The following is a 15,071-nucleotide window of genomic DNA, read 5'->3' as shown; positions in this document are numbered from 1 at the left end:
ACTCACAACCCTGCGATCAAAACCTGAGCTGAGATCAAGAGCTGGTCGCTTAACTGACTGAGCCTCCCAGGCACCCCAGTACTCTATTCTTCAAGTGCATTTACTTAGATGGTACGTTCCAAATGGTTTTCTTATGTTGCCACTTACACTGATATAGCTGTTACTTTAAAATGGTCACAGAGTAATACATAACAGTACCAAAATAGCCTCATAATCCCTTCATTAAATTAATAATAAATAACATTTATTGAGTGCTTACTAGGTATCTCATTTGAGTTTCACAACAAGCATATGAAGTAGGTATTTCGCAGCATGTAGCCAAGGTGGCATAGTCAGTGTGTGATGGAACGAGAGTTTGAATCCAGGCAGGCTGATTTCATAGCCTGTACTATATTTACAGTCTTATAAAGTTTAAACCTCCACCATAACAGGGTTATGTCGGATCCAGCTAGATTGGTTACATAAAATGCTTGTTGTAAGGCTAATGAAAGGACCAAGGAGAACTGGTGAAACTAGCTGGCAGGGAATTTTGGGGTCTAGCTGCACAATTTAAATTCTTCCTTATTCTGGCTATGGTTTAAGCTCCCTAACTTGGCTGTAGTATTTTTGGTGCAGTTCTGGGGTTCACTAGGACTTTTACAACAGGGGAGATTTTAGGACCCTCTAATTTTCTTGGCTTCCTTTTGGCCACATAGAGTGGGGATATAATGGAGATGCCAGGAATCATGCTCCCTCTACTGCTTCCCTAGGTCAGTTTACCTGCCTTTTTCTACCAGGGTCTTGCCTTCATCTCCATGGCTCACTCCATGTACTGCAGATAAAAACTTTAGCCCTTCCCTCTTGAGAATAGAGGTTGGGCAGAAGATGGGAGCCAGTCATCAGTCTTGTATCTAAATATGAAATGCAGGTGTCTGGAGGTCTGTAAGTTTTTTCTGAGTTTTGTCACTGCTCTCCAGCCAAAGACCACCAGGAATATACCTGTAGTTGGACAAGTTGGGTTGATTGCATGTTGCAGTAAGGGAAAATGCACACCATTGGGAATTGTGGGGTGTTTCAATAAGAGAGCATTTGAAAGGAACTTTTAAAAATAGGATTTGGGCTTGTGTGGGGTGATTTGGAAAGAGTTTAAAGAAATGGGGCTTTGATTTGTATTGGATGCTGTTAGGAAGCAGAGATAATTCTATGATTGAGTATCTTAATCTTATATAGAAGGAAAGAAGACGGGGTGGGTTGAACTTAAAACTTATTGTTAATAAGAAGCACGTCATTCATGTAAGCCATGGTGGGGAGATATTTAGTCATCTTTATGATTTGGATGGTATTCATGTTTTTGGCTTTGTTCAGGCATGATTACAGAGTGATGTTTATTCTTTGTCCATTATGGTCACAGAGTGCCCTTCTCTGATGTTGATGTTCTCTGAAGTTGTTTATTTTCAAGAGGAGAATCATCAAGACCTAGCTGTGAGTGCCTCACTCTGAGCTGCTAGCCAGTTTGTAGCAGCAACAAGGCCTAGCTGATAGTAGCAGGGCTTCCAGATGTCAGGGGCTGCTTTTCTCTTTCTCAGTGTGTTCCATAAAGTCTTACAGTTGAACGGCATAGTAGATACAAATCCAATAGCTGACATATATTGATTTTGTAACATAGGTGAGCAAAAAGGAACGGGATAGAGGTATAGAGGATTCTTCGTATTTGATTTTGCTAAACTGGCTTAAATGAACTTCCGGGAGGTGGCACAGTAGCCCATGAAGATGTTCATGTGGGAATCTCTGGAACCTGTATGTTACCATAAATGGCAGAAGGGCTTTGCAGCTGTGATTGTGTTAAGGGAGAGATGGTCCTAGGTTATCTGGGTGAATGCAGTGTAACCGCAAGGGTCCTTTAAGAGGGAGGTGGGAGAGTCAGAGTCAGAGAAGGAGATGTGACAACAAGCGGAGGGTGGAGTGAAGCACTCTGAAGGTAAGGAGATTGAATAGCCTCTAGAAGCTGGAAAAGTCAAGAAAATGGATTCTCCCTAGAGTCCACATCACGGAAGGAACTAGCCTTGCTGACATCTTGATTTTAGCCAGTGATACCCATGTTGGATTTGTGACCTTTAGAACTATGAGGTAATAAATTTACGTTAGGTGCTCAGTTGCGGTAGTTGGTTACAGCAGCCACTCAGAATCCTTTATCAGGAGGCTTTGACCTTCACCGCTCTCCTTGTGAGTATACTTCACTTCTCTCTAGTTTTTTACTTGGGGTTGAAGGAGACTGAGGCATTTCTGATTGCGTGTAAGATTTTTTTTTTCCTTTTTATTCTTTCCATCTTAAGTGATAGTTGGAAGTACATTTCCTGAGAGGTATAGGCATCCAAAGAATGCCGTATCATTTCAGGACGATTTCTAGTGTTAGTTTTCCTTTTGTTTCCAAGCTAATTTTATACAGTAGGATAGAATATACTCTGAGAGCTGTATGCTCTTGTTTTATTCTGCACTGTATTGTAGAAGGTAATTGTAGATATTTACTCATGATATGGTTTTGAAGATTATATACAAATATAGTAATATAGGTTAATTTTCTGAAAACCTTGGTGGTAAGATAATTCAAAGAACTTAAGACATCATAAGAAAAAACACACATGAGGTGATAAAGTTCAGAATTTATCTTTGAAAGCCCTTGTAAATGTTTTAACACTTAAGATGAAACAGTTCAAAAAGGGTACACAATAAAGACAATAAATTCTAATTTTACAGTTAATATCTGTTATCTGTTGTATGTTAGAATTTTCAGAATCCCCTTCCCTAGAATTTCAGTGGGATCCTTGTGATGCATTTTGGATTGTTTTGAATAATATGCATTATGAGAAGTATTTCCTTATGTCTGTTCTTTCATCCAGATGTCTTTCTGATTTTTGGCTCAGAGTTGTTGACTCCTGGGACCCAACTCCTCACTATCATTCCACTGGCACAGAAGAACTTGTGTGCTGGAGGTGAGGGATGCTTTGGGTGACTTTTCCCGATTGCTGCGTGGAGAACCCTCGCTCTGTGTCAGAGCACTTGTTATCTTTTATGTTCCTGTTTTTCTCCTGCCCCCACAGATGGTAGTGGGGTCCCTTCTGCAGCTTGGATTTGCCTTCCCGAGGTGACATTGTAAAAACTACTTCTCTGTCATCCCACTTTACTTGTCTTTCCATTGCTGACCCATCGCCACCAGGAGTGACTTGAAATTTGGTGGTGCCAGAAATTTTTTTTTTTTTTAAAAGCTTTGTATAATTAAATTTGCATGGACTTCAAATTGTGTGAGGGGAACTTGAAGTTGGAGAGGGAATAAAATATCATTTTCTTTTCTTTGTGGGTCTTTTTGTGGCAGTACTCATAATAAAACTTGTGTTTCAGTTGTGTAGGCCATAGATTCTCTAGATAGAATTGTTAAAGTATTCTGATACTTAATATCAGTTTTTCACATGTCTTCGGGGCTTAGGCTTCAGGAACATTCCACATATCCTTTAATAAATTAATTTTTTTTAGAGAGAGAAGGAGAGAGTGGGGGGGGAGGGGCAGAGGCAGAGGGAAAGAATCTTAAGCAGGCTCCCAGCACAGAGCCTGATACAGGGCTTGATCTCATGACCCTGATATCATGACCTTACCCGAAACCAAGAGTCAGATGCTTAACCGATTGAGCCACCTAGGTGCCACCTGCCCCACATAGTCTTTAAAGTACAGTTTTTGGCCTTTAGAAGTCATTCATCTAACATTATTTTAATTTTTCTCAAATCTGTGTATTTTTCAAAGAGCACCATAACTAAATATGGAATTTGACAAAAAGCTGGCCATCCAGGACTGCAAGCAGGATTGTTTCACTAGCATGCTAATTCATGATTCTATAGTGATTCTATGAGATTCATGGATGAGTTTATTGATGTTGTATATTTGAATATCAGATGTATTATTGAGGCCTATACTGTTGTTATTCATAGTGTAATACTTTCTTTCAAAACTCCAAATTTTAACTATTTTATTGAGAGCCTGAGCTTCTCTTTATTGCACAACAGTGCTGAAAGCTGAACAAGGAGGTAGATTTGTTGGGTTTGGATTGGGGCAGTGTAGGTTCCAGTCATATATTTGCTATTTACTAGCTGTGTGCTACTGGGTGAGTTCCTTAATCTCTTGGAACCTTAATGTTTCTTTTCTTGTCTGTGAAAATAGGAATTATAACACCTACCTTAGGGATGCCTGGGTGGCTCAGTTGGTTAAGCATCTGCTCTTGGCTCAGATCATGATCCCAGGGTCCTGGGATCGAGTCCTGCATTGGGCTCCCTGCTCAGCGGGGAGCCTGCTGCTCCCCCTGCTTGTGTGCTCTCTCTCTTTCTGACAAATAAATAAAATCTTTTTTTTGATTTTTTAAAATTAATTCAGAGTGATAGATACATTGCAAAAATAGCATGGTGAATCCTCATATACTCTTTTTTTTTTTATCATGTTAATCACCATACATCACATCATTAGCTTTTGATGGAGTGTTCCATGACTCATTGTTTGTGCATAACACCCAGTGCTCCACGCAGAACGTGCCCTCTTTAGTACCCATCACCAGGCTAACCCATCCCCCCACCCCCCTCCCCTCTAGAACCCTCAGTTTCTTTCTCAGAGTCCATAGTTTCTCATGGTTTGTCTCCCCCTCCAATTCCCCCCCTTCATTTTTCCCTTCCTGCTATCTTCTTTTTTTTTTTAACATATAATGTATTATATGTGTAATATAATGTATTATTTGTTTCAGAGGTACAGGTCTGTGATTCAACAGTCTTAGACAATTCACAGCATTCACCATAGCACGTACCCTCCCCCACTGTCTTTCACCCAGCCACCCCATCCCTCCCACCCCCCACCACTCCAGCAACACTCAGTTTGTTTCCTGAGATTAAGAATTCCTCATATCAGTGAGGTCATATGATACATGTCTTTCTCTGATTGACTTACTTCGCTCAGCATAATACCCTCCAGTTCCATCCACGTTGTTGCAAATGGCAAGATTTCATTCCTTTTGATGGCTGTATAATATTCCATTGTGTATATACACCATCTCTTCTTTATCCATTCATCTGTCAGTGGACATCTTGGCTCTTTCCGTAGTTTGGCTATTGTGGACATTGCTGCTATAAATATCAGGGTGCACATACACCTTCGGATCCCTCCATTTGTATCTTTGGGGTAAATACCCAGTAGTGCAATTGCTGGGTCGTAGGGTAGCTCTATTTTCAACTTTTTGAGGAACCTCTATACTGTTTTCCAGAGTGGTTGCACCAGCTTGCATTCCCACCAACAGTGTAGGAGGGTTCTCCTTTCTCCACATCCCGCCAACATCAGTTGTTTCCTGAATTGTTAATTTTAGCCATTCTGTGAGGTGTGAGGTGGTATCTCATTGAGGTTTTGATTTGGATTTCCCTGATGCCGAGCGATGTTGAGCACTTTTTCTTGTGTCTGTTGGCCATTTGGATGTCTTCTTTGGAAAAATGTCTGTTTATGTCTTCTGCCCATTTCTTGATTGAATCATTGTTCTTTGTGTGTTGAGTTTGGTAAGTTCTTTATAGATTTTGGATACTAGCCCTTTATCTGATATGTCATTTGCAAATATCTTCTCCCATTCTGTCGGTTGTCTTTTGGTTTTGTTGACTCTTTCTTTTGCCGTGCAGAAGCTTTTTATCTTGATGAAGTCCCAATAGTTCATTTTTGCCCTTGCTTCCCTTGCCTTTGGCGATGTTTCTAGGAAGAAGTTGCTGCGGCTGAGGTCGAAGAGGTTGCTGCCTGTGTTCTCCTTTAGGATTTTGATGGAATCCTATCTCACATTTGGGTCTTTCAGCCATTTGGAGTCTATTTTTGTGTGTGATGTAAGGAAATGGTCCAGTTTCCTTCTTCTGCATATGGCTGTCCAGTTTTCCCAACACCATTTGTTGAAGAGACTGTCTTTTCTCCATTGGACAGTCTTTCCTGCTTTGTCAAAGATGAGTTGACCATAGAGTTGAGGGTCCATTTCTGGGCTCTCGATTCTGTTCCATTGATCTATGTGTCTGTTTTTGTGCCAGTACCATACTATCTTGATGATAACAGCTTTGTAATAGAGCTGGAAGTCCGGAATTGTGATGCCACCAGCTTTGCTTTTCTTTTTCAACATTCCTCTGGCTATTTAGGGTCTTTTCTGGTTCCATACACATTTTAGGATTATTTGCTCCATTTCTTTGAAAAAAGTGGATGGTATTTTGATAGGGATTGCATTGAATGTGTAGATTGCTCTAGGTAGCATTGACATCTTCACAGTATTTGTTCTTCCAGTCCGTGAGCATGGAACGTTTTTCCATTTCTTTGTGTCTTCCTCAATTTCTTTTATGAGTATTTTATAGTTTTCTGAGTACAGATTCTTTGCCTCTTTGGTTAGATTTATTCCTAGGTATCTTATGGTTTTGGGTGTAATTGTAAATGGGATCGACTCCTTAATTTCTCTCTCTTCTGTCTTGTTGTTGGTGTATAGGAATGCCACTGATTTCTGTGCATTGATTTTATATCCTGCCACTTTCCTGAATTCCTGTATGCGTTCTAGCAGTGTTGGGGTGGAGTCTTTTGGGTTTTCCACATAACGTATCATATCATCTGCAAAGAGTGAGAGTTTGAGTTCTTCTTTGCCAGTTCGGATGCCTTTTATTTCTTTTTGTAGTGTGATTGCCGTGGCTAGGACTTCTAGTACTATGTTGAATAGCAGTGGTGATAGTGGACATCCCTGCCACGTTCCTGACCTTAGGGGAAAGCTCCCAGTTTTTCCCCATTGAGAATGATACTCGCTGTAGGTTTTTCATAGATGGCTTTTATGATATTGAGGTATGGACCCCCCCATGCCTATACTCTGAAGAGTTTTGATCAAGAAAGGATGCTGTACTTTGTCAAATGCTTTCTCTGCATCTATTGAGAGGATCATATGGTTCTTCTTCTTTCTTTTGTCAATGTATTGCATCACATTGATTGATTCGCGGATGTTGAAGCAACCTTGCAGCCCAGGGATAAATCCCACTTGGTCGTGGTGAATAATCCTTTTAATGTACTGTTGGATCCTATTGGCTAGAGTTCTGGTGAGAATTTGTATCCATGTTTATTAAGGATATTGGTCTGTAATTCTCCTTTTTGATGGGGTCTTTGTCTGGTTTTGGGATCAAGGTAATGGTGGCCTCATAAAACAAGTTTGGAAGTTTTCCTTCCATTTCTATTTTTTGGAACAGTTTCAGAAGAGTAGGTATTAATTCTTCTTTAAATGTTCGGTAGAATTTCCGTGGGAAGCCATCTGGCCCTGGGCTCTTGCTTGTTGGGAGATTTTTGATGACTGCTTCAATTTCTGTAGTGGTTATAGGTCTGTTCAGGCTTTCTATTTCTTCCTGGTTCAGTTTTGGTAGTTGATACATCTCTAGGAATGCATCCATTTCTTCCAGATTATCTAATTTGCTGGCGTATAGTTGCTCATAATATGTTCTTTTTTTTTTTTAAAGATTTTATTTATTTATTTGAGAGAGAGAGAATGAGAGATAGAGAGCACGAGAGGGAAGAGGGTCAGAGGGAGAAGCAGACTCCCTGCTGAGCAGGGAGCCCGATGTGGGACTTGATCCCGGGACTCCGGGATCATGACCTGAGCCGAAGGCAGTCGCTTAACCAATTGAGCCAACTCAGGTGCCCCATAATATGTTCTTATAATTGTTTGTATTTCTTTGGTGTTAGATGTGATCTCTCTTCTTTCATTCATGATTTTATTTATTTGGGTCATTTCTCTTTTCTTTTTGATAAGTCTGGCTAGGGGTTTATCAATCTTGTTAATTCTTTCAGAGAACCAGCTCCTAGTTTCCTTGATCTGTTCTACTGTTCTTTTGGTTTCTATTTCATTGCTTTCTGCCCCGATCTTTATTATTTCTCTTCTCCTGCTGGGTTTAGGCTTTTTTTGCTCTTCTTTCTCCAGCTCCTTTAGTTGTAGGGTGAGGTTGTGTATTTGAGACCTTTCTTGTTTCTTGAGAAAGGCTTGTATTGCTATATACTTTCCTCTCAGGACTGCCTTTGCTGCATCCCAAAGATTTTGAACATGTGTTTTCATTTTCATTGGTTTCCATGAATTTTTTTATTTAAAAAAATTTTTTTTAATTTTTGTTTTTTTAAAGATTTTATTTATTTATTTGACAGAGACAGAGATTGCAAGAGCAGGAATACAAGCAGTGGGAGTGGGAGAGGGAGAAGCAGGCTTCCCCCCGAGGAGGGAGCCCGATGTGGGACTTGATCCCAGGACCCTGGGATCATGACCTGAGCTGAAGGCAGATGCTTAACGCCTGAGCCACCCAGGCGCCCTCCATGAATTTTTTTAATTCTTCTTTAATTTCCTGGTTGACCCATTCATTATTTAGTAGGATGCTTTTTAGCCTCCATGTATTTGAGTTCTTTCTGACTTTCCTCTTGTGATTGAGTTCTAGTTTCAAAGCATTGTGGTCTGAAAATATGCAGGGAATGATCCCAGTCTTTTGGTACCGGTTGAGACCTGATTTGTGACCTAGGATGTGATCAATTCTGGAGAATGTTCCAAGGGCACTAGAGAAGAATGTGTATTCTGTTGCTTTGGGATGGAATGTTCTGAATATGTCTGTAAAGTCCATTTGGTCCAGTGTGTCATTTAAAGTCTTTATTTCCTTGTTGATGTTTTGCTTAGAGGATCTGTCCATTTCAGTTAGGGGGGTGTTAAAGTCCCCCACTATTATTGTATTGTTGTTGATGTGTTTCTTTGCTTTTGTTATTAATTGGCTTATATAATTGGCTGCTCCCATGTTCGGGGTATAGATATTTACAATTGTTAGATCTTCTTGTTGGATAGTCCCTTTAAATATGATATAGTGTCCTTGCTCCTCTCTTATTATAGTCTTTGGTTTAAAATCTAATTTGTCTGATATAAGGATTGCCACCCCAGCTTTCTTTTGGTGTCCATTAGCGTGGGAAATGGTTTTTCACCACCTCACTTTCAATCTGGGAGCGTCTTTGGGTCCAAAATGAGTCTCTTGCAGACAGCATATCGATGGGTCTTGTTTTTTAATCCAATCTGATAGCCTGTGTCTTTTGATTGGGGCATTTAGCCCATTTACATTCAGGGTAACTATTGAAAGATAGGAATTTAGTGCCATTGTATTGCCAGTAAGGTGACTGTTACTGTATATTGTCTGTTCCTTTCTGGTCTATGTTACTTTGAGGCTCTCTCTTTGCTTAGGGGACCCCTTTCAATATTTCTTGTACGGCTGGTTTCGTGTTTGCAAATTCCTTTAGTTTTTGTTTGTCCTGGAAGCTTTTTATCTCTCCTTCTATTTTCAATGATAGCCTAGCTGGATATAGGATTCTTGGCTGCATATTTTTCTCATTTAGTGCTCTGAATATATCATGCCAATCCTTTCTGGCCTGCCAGGTCTCTGTGGATAGGTCTGTTGCCAATCTAATGTTTCTACCATTGTAGGTTACATATCTCTTCTCCCGAGCTGCTTTCAGGATTTTCTCTTTGTCTCTGAGACTCATAAGTTTTCCTATTAGTTGTCGGGGTGTTGACCTATTTTTATTGATTTTGAGGGGGTTTTTCTGTGCCTCTTGGATTTTGATGTCTGTTTCCTTCCCGAAATTAGGGAAGTTCTCTGCTTTAATTTGCTCCAATATACCTTCTGCCCCTCTCTCTCTTTCTTTTTCTTCTGGGATCCCAATTATTCTAATATTGTTTCATCTTACGGTATCACTTATCTCTTGAATTCTGCCCTCGTGATCCAGTAGTTGTTTATCTCTCTTTTTCTCAGCTTCTTTATTTTCCATCATTTGGTCTTCTATATCGCTGATTCTTTCTGCCTCATTTATCCTAGCAGTTAGAGCCTCCATTTTTGATTGCACCTCATTAATAGCCTTTTTGATTTCGACTTGGTTAGATTTTAGTTATTTTATTTCTCCAGAAAGGGTTTCTCTAATATCTTCCATGCGTTTTTCAGGCCCAGCTAGTATCTTTAAAATCATCATTCTGAACTCTAGTTCCGACATCTTACGAATGTCCGTATTGATTTGGTCCCTGACAGTTGGTACTGCCTCTTGTTCTTTTTTTTGAGGTGATTTGTTCCATCTTGTCATTTTGTCCAGAGGAGAATAGATGAATGAGAGAACAAAATGCTAACAGGGTAACAACAACCCCAGAAAAATATACACTAAACAAATCAGAAGAGACCTGAAACGGGGGGGGGGGGGAAGAAAGGGAAAGAAAAAGATAAAAACAAACAAACCAAAGAACAGAATATGATCAAATATGATCAGGCTGGTGCATAGATCAGTGCCACACACTAGATTTTGGGCATATTTTGGTCTGTTAGAAGAAAGTGTCTCCCAAAATATTAAAGAAAAACTTACATATGTACAAAAATAAGGGTAAATAGGATGAAGGGAGGGAATATGACTAGAGGTGAAAATTATAAAAGATTTTATAAAAGGAATTGATAAGAAGTTGGTTGAAAAAAGAAAGGAGAGGATTAAAAAAAAGGGAGAGAATGTGATCAGGCAGGAGACTAGAACAAAGCCATACACTAGTGATTTAGGGTATATTTTGGTCTGTTAGAAGAAACTGTATCCCAAAATTTTAAGGAGAGAACAACTTATATATATATATATACCAAAAATAAGGTTAACTACTCTGAAAGGTTAGAATATGACTCTAAAAATGAAATATAAAAAAGATTTTTTAAAAAAAGGGATTGATAAGATGTTGAAAAAGGGAAAAAGAAAAATTCAAAAAGAGAAAAAAAGAAAGTTAAAAAAAATTAACTTTGAACGACTAAAGAATCATGGGAAAAAAGCCATGAATTCTATGTGCAGTATTCCCCTAGCGCTGGAGTTCTCCCGTTCTCCTTGATCGGTAAACTTGGTCTTGGCTGGCTGTTCGTGCTGATCTTCTGGGGGTGGGGCCTGTTGCCGTGGTTCCTAAATGTCTTTGCCGGAGGCCGAATTGCCCCACCCTTGCCAGGTCAGGCTAAGTAATCTGCTCGGGTTTGCTCTCGGGAGCTTTTGTTCCCTGCAAGCTTTCCGTGCAGCTTTGGAGGATGGAAGTGAAAATGGCAGCCTCCCAATCTCTGCCCCTGAGGAGCCGAGAACTCGGGGCCCCGCTCCTCAGTGCGCCCCCAGAGAAAAGCACTCAGTCACTCCCGTCTCCCCGGTCTCCTGCCGCACTCTGTGCTCACCTGGCCTGTGACCAAGGGTTTCTATCTCTGGCTCAGGACCCCGTGTGGTGTCTCCAAACCCAGCAGATCCCTGCGGTGCGCTCCCGCGCCGCTCCTCCCGGGGGAGGAAGGGGAGTCTCCCCGGATCTGCCGCTTGTTGGGTCCCTGCTGGAGGAGCAGTGGCCCGACTGGGCCTCGGATCACAGTTTATGGCCACCCCGAGCTGAGAGCCCACTCCTTGGCTCTGTCTCTGCAGCCGGCTTCCCCACTCCGATACCTGGGAGCTCTGCCGCACTCAGGCACCCCCGGTGTTTCTGTGACCCCGAGGGTCCTGAGACCACACTGTCCCAGCGAGGGTTCCACACCCCCCCCCCCCAGCTTAGCCACTGGAGCGACGTCCCTCAGCAGAGCCGACTTCTAAAATTTCTGATTTTGTGCTCTGCTGCTCTATCACTTGCCAGTGACGGTGGACGGAGGCCCCCTCCCCCGCCATCTATCTTCCCGAATGTTGCCTCGGGTTCACTTCTCTCATGTCCTGCCTTCCAGAAAGTGGTTGCTTTTCTGTTCAGAGAGTTGCTGCTATTCTTTTCTTCGATCTCCTGTTGAGTTCGTAGGTGTTCAGAATGGTTTGATCCCTATTCAGCTGAATTCATGGGACCAGACGAAATTTAGGTCTCCTCCTCCTCTGCTCTCTTGCTCCTCCCCCCCCCATAAATAAAATCTTAAAAAAAAAATAACACCTACCTTAAAGGTGTGACAATTAAGTGAGATAATGCTAGGAGAGTGCTTGGTATGGTACTGGAAACATGACCATTACTTAGTACATTGGGATTTATTATTTCTGTTGACTTTGCTGTATTCAATTAAGCTTCTTTTTTTTTTATTTTTTAAAGATTTTTATTTATTGAGAGAGAGAATATGGTAGAGAGAGAGCATGAGAGGGAAGAAGGTCAGAGGGAGAAGCAGACTCCCTGCTGAGCAGGGAGCCCGATGCGGGATTCAATCCTGGGACTCCAGGATCATGACCCGAGCTGAAGGCAGTTGCTTAACCAACTGAGCCACCCAGGCACCCTCAATTAAGCTTCTTTAAGAATAGATGATTTTTGAATGTGTTTCAGAGTTCTAGTTATCAAGAGCACTTGATGTAACTTTGTTAACTTGAGGGACATCTAGATAATGAAAGCAAGGTGATGGGAAATTTTTTCTTCATGTTCATGCTTTTGTACTTACTCTCTAGGAAGTTACATGCAGTAACTTTTAAATATGTTCCGGGGCTGGCTTCATAATTTTTTGGGTCCAGTTCAAAGTGAAAATATGGATGCTTTTTTCAAAAAGCAGGGAAAGAAGTGCTGTTAGAGGTACTAAAATATAAAGCTTTTCCTTTTATTATGTGGTTTTTTTTTTTTCTAAATCGCCATGGTGTTTTTTTGTTTGATATCCAATGTTCTAAATAAAAATTTTTTACTTTTAATTCCAGTGTAGTTAACATACTGTGTTATTATATTAGTTTCGGGTATCCAATACAGTAATTCACCAGTTCCATGTATTACTCAGTACTCATCAAGTTAAGTGTACTCTTCTTAATCCCCTTCACCTATTTGGCCCATCTCCCCACCAACCTCCCCCCTAGTAACCATCCCTGCTTGTTCTCTGTAGTTGAGTCTGTTTCTTGGTTTGTTTCTTTTTTCCCCCTTCCTCTGTTTCTTTTGTTTCTTAAATTCCACACATGAGTGAACTCATGGTATTTGTTTTCTCTGACTTAATTTGCTTTGCATTATAATCTCTAGATACATACATGTTGCCATGGCAAGATTTCATTCTTTTTTATGGCTGAGTAATATTCCGTTGTATATACATACCACATCTTCTTTCTCCATTCGTCAGTTCCTGGACACTTGGGCTGCTTCCATATTTTGGCTATTGTAAACAATGCTGTAATAAACATAGGGGTGCATATATCCTTTTGAATTAGCGTTTTTATTTTTATTTTTTAAGATTTTATTTGACAGAGAGACAGCAAGAGAGGGAACACAAGCAGGGGGAGTGGGAGAGGGAGAAGCAGGCTTCCTGCTGAGCAGGGAGCCCGATGCGGGGCTCGATCCCAGGACCGTGGGATCATGAGCTGAGCTGAAGGCAGACGCTTAATGACTGAGCCACCCAGGCACCCCTAGTGTTTTTATATTCTTTGGGTAAATATCTAGTAGTGTGATTACTGGATCATAGGGTAGTTCTATTTTTTATTATTTGAGGAACCTCAGTACAGTTTTCCACAATGGCTGCACCAGTTTGCATTCCCACCAACAGTGCCCAAGGGTTTTTTTTCCTCCACATCCTCTCCAACACTTGTTGTTTCTTGTGTTTTTGATTTTAGCCATTCTGACAGGTGTGAGGTGATATCTTACTGTGATTTTGATTTATATTTCCTTGTGATGAGTGATGTTGAGCATCTTTTCATATGTCTGTTGGCCATCTTGATGTCTTTTTTGGAGAAATGTTTGTTAATGTCTTCTACCCATTTTTTAATTGGGTTTTTGGTTTTTGGGTGTTGCATAAATTTTTTTAAAATATATTTTGGATACTCACCCTTTATTGGATATGCCATTTGCAAATATCTTCTCCCATATCATAGGTTTTCTTTTAGTTTTGTTGATTGTTTCCTTTGCTGTGCAGAAACTTTTTATTTTGGTGTAGCCCCAGTAGTTTATTCTGCTTCCCTTGCCTTAGGAGACATCTAGAAAAATGTTGTTATGGCTAGTGTCAGAGAAATTACTGCTTGTGATCTCTTCTAGGCTTTTAATGGTTTTGGGTCTCACATTTAGGTCCTTAATCCATTTTGAGTTTATTTTTATGTGTGGTGAAGAAAGTGGTGTGATTTCATTCTTGTACATGTAGCTGTCCAGTTTTCCCAAGATCATTTGTTGAAGAGACTGTTTTTCCCATTGTATATTCCTGCGTCCTTTGTTGAACATTAGTTGACCATATAATTGGGGGTTTATTTCTGGGTTTTCTATTCAGTTCCCTTGATCTGTATATCTGTTTTTGTGCCAGTACCATACTGTTCTGATTACTACAGCTTAATAGTGGAACCTGTACATGAATGTTCACTTGAAACCTGGAATTGTGATACCTCTAGTTTTGTTTTTCTTTTTCAGGATTACTTTGTTTATTCAGGGTCTTTTGTGGTTTCATACAAATTTTGGGATTGCTCATTTTAGTTCTGTGAAAAATGCTGTTGGTATTTTGATATGGATTACATTATATCTGTAGATTGCTTTAGTAGTACAGACATTTTAACAATATTTGGTCTAATCGATGAGCATAGAACGTCTTTCCATTTGTGTCATTTTCAGTTTCTTTCATCATTGATTTATAGTCTTCAGAGTACAGGTCTTTCGACTCCTTGGTTAAGCTTATTCCTAGGTATTTTATTATTTTTGGTGCAATTATAAATTGAATTGTTTTCTTAATTTCTTTTTGCTGCTTCATTATTAGTGTATAGAAATAATGCAGCATTAGTTTTAAATGCAAATGTAAGAGCATTGAACTCGTTCAAACACTGAAATTACGCAATTTATATTTAACAGTTAATATATGTGTATGTGTTTTCTTCTCACCAGAACAGTGGAAATGCTGCACAAAAACAAACTCAACTTTTTTTTTAAGTTTTATTGAGATGTGATTCACCTACCATATAATTCACCCAATTTAGTGGTTTTTAGTATATTCAAGAGTTGTGTAACCATCACCACCATTTAATCCTAGAATATTTTTATTTATCTCCAGAAGAAACCCTATACCCAGAATATTTTTATTTATCTCCAGAAGAAACCCTACACCCAGAATGACTACCATACA

Source organism: Eumetopias jubatus, unplaced genomic scaffold, assembly GCF_037043125.1.
Source record: "Eumetopias jubatus isolate StellerSeaLion01/CBP00866 unplaced genomic scaffold, mEumJub1_p1.0 scaffold_145, whole genome shotgun sequence".
Taxonomy (NCBI): domain Eukaryota; kingdom Metazoa; phylum Chordata; class Mammalia; order Carnivora; family Otariidae; genus Eumetopias; species Eumetopias jubatus.
The sequence above is the reverse complement of the archived record's forward strand: the minus strand, read 5'-3'. Positions refer to the sequence as shown.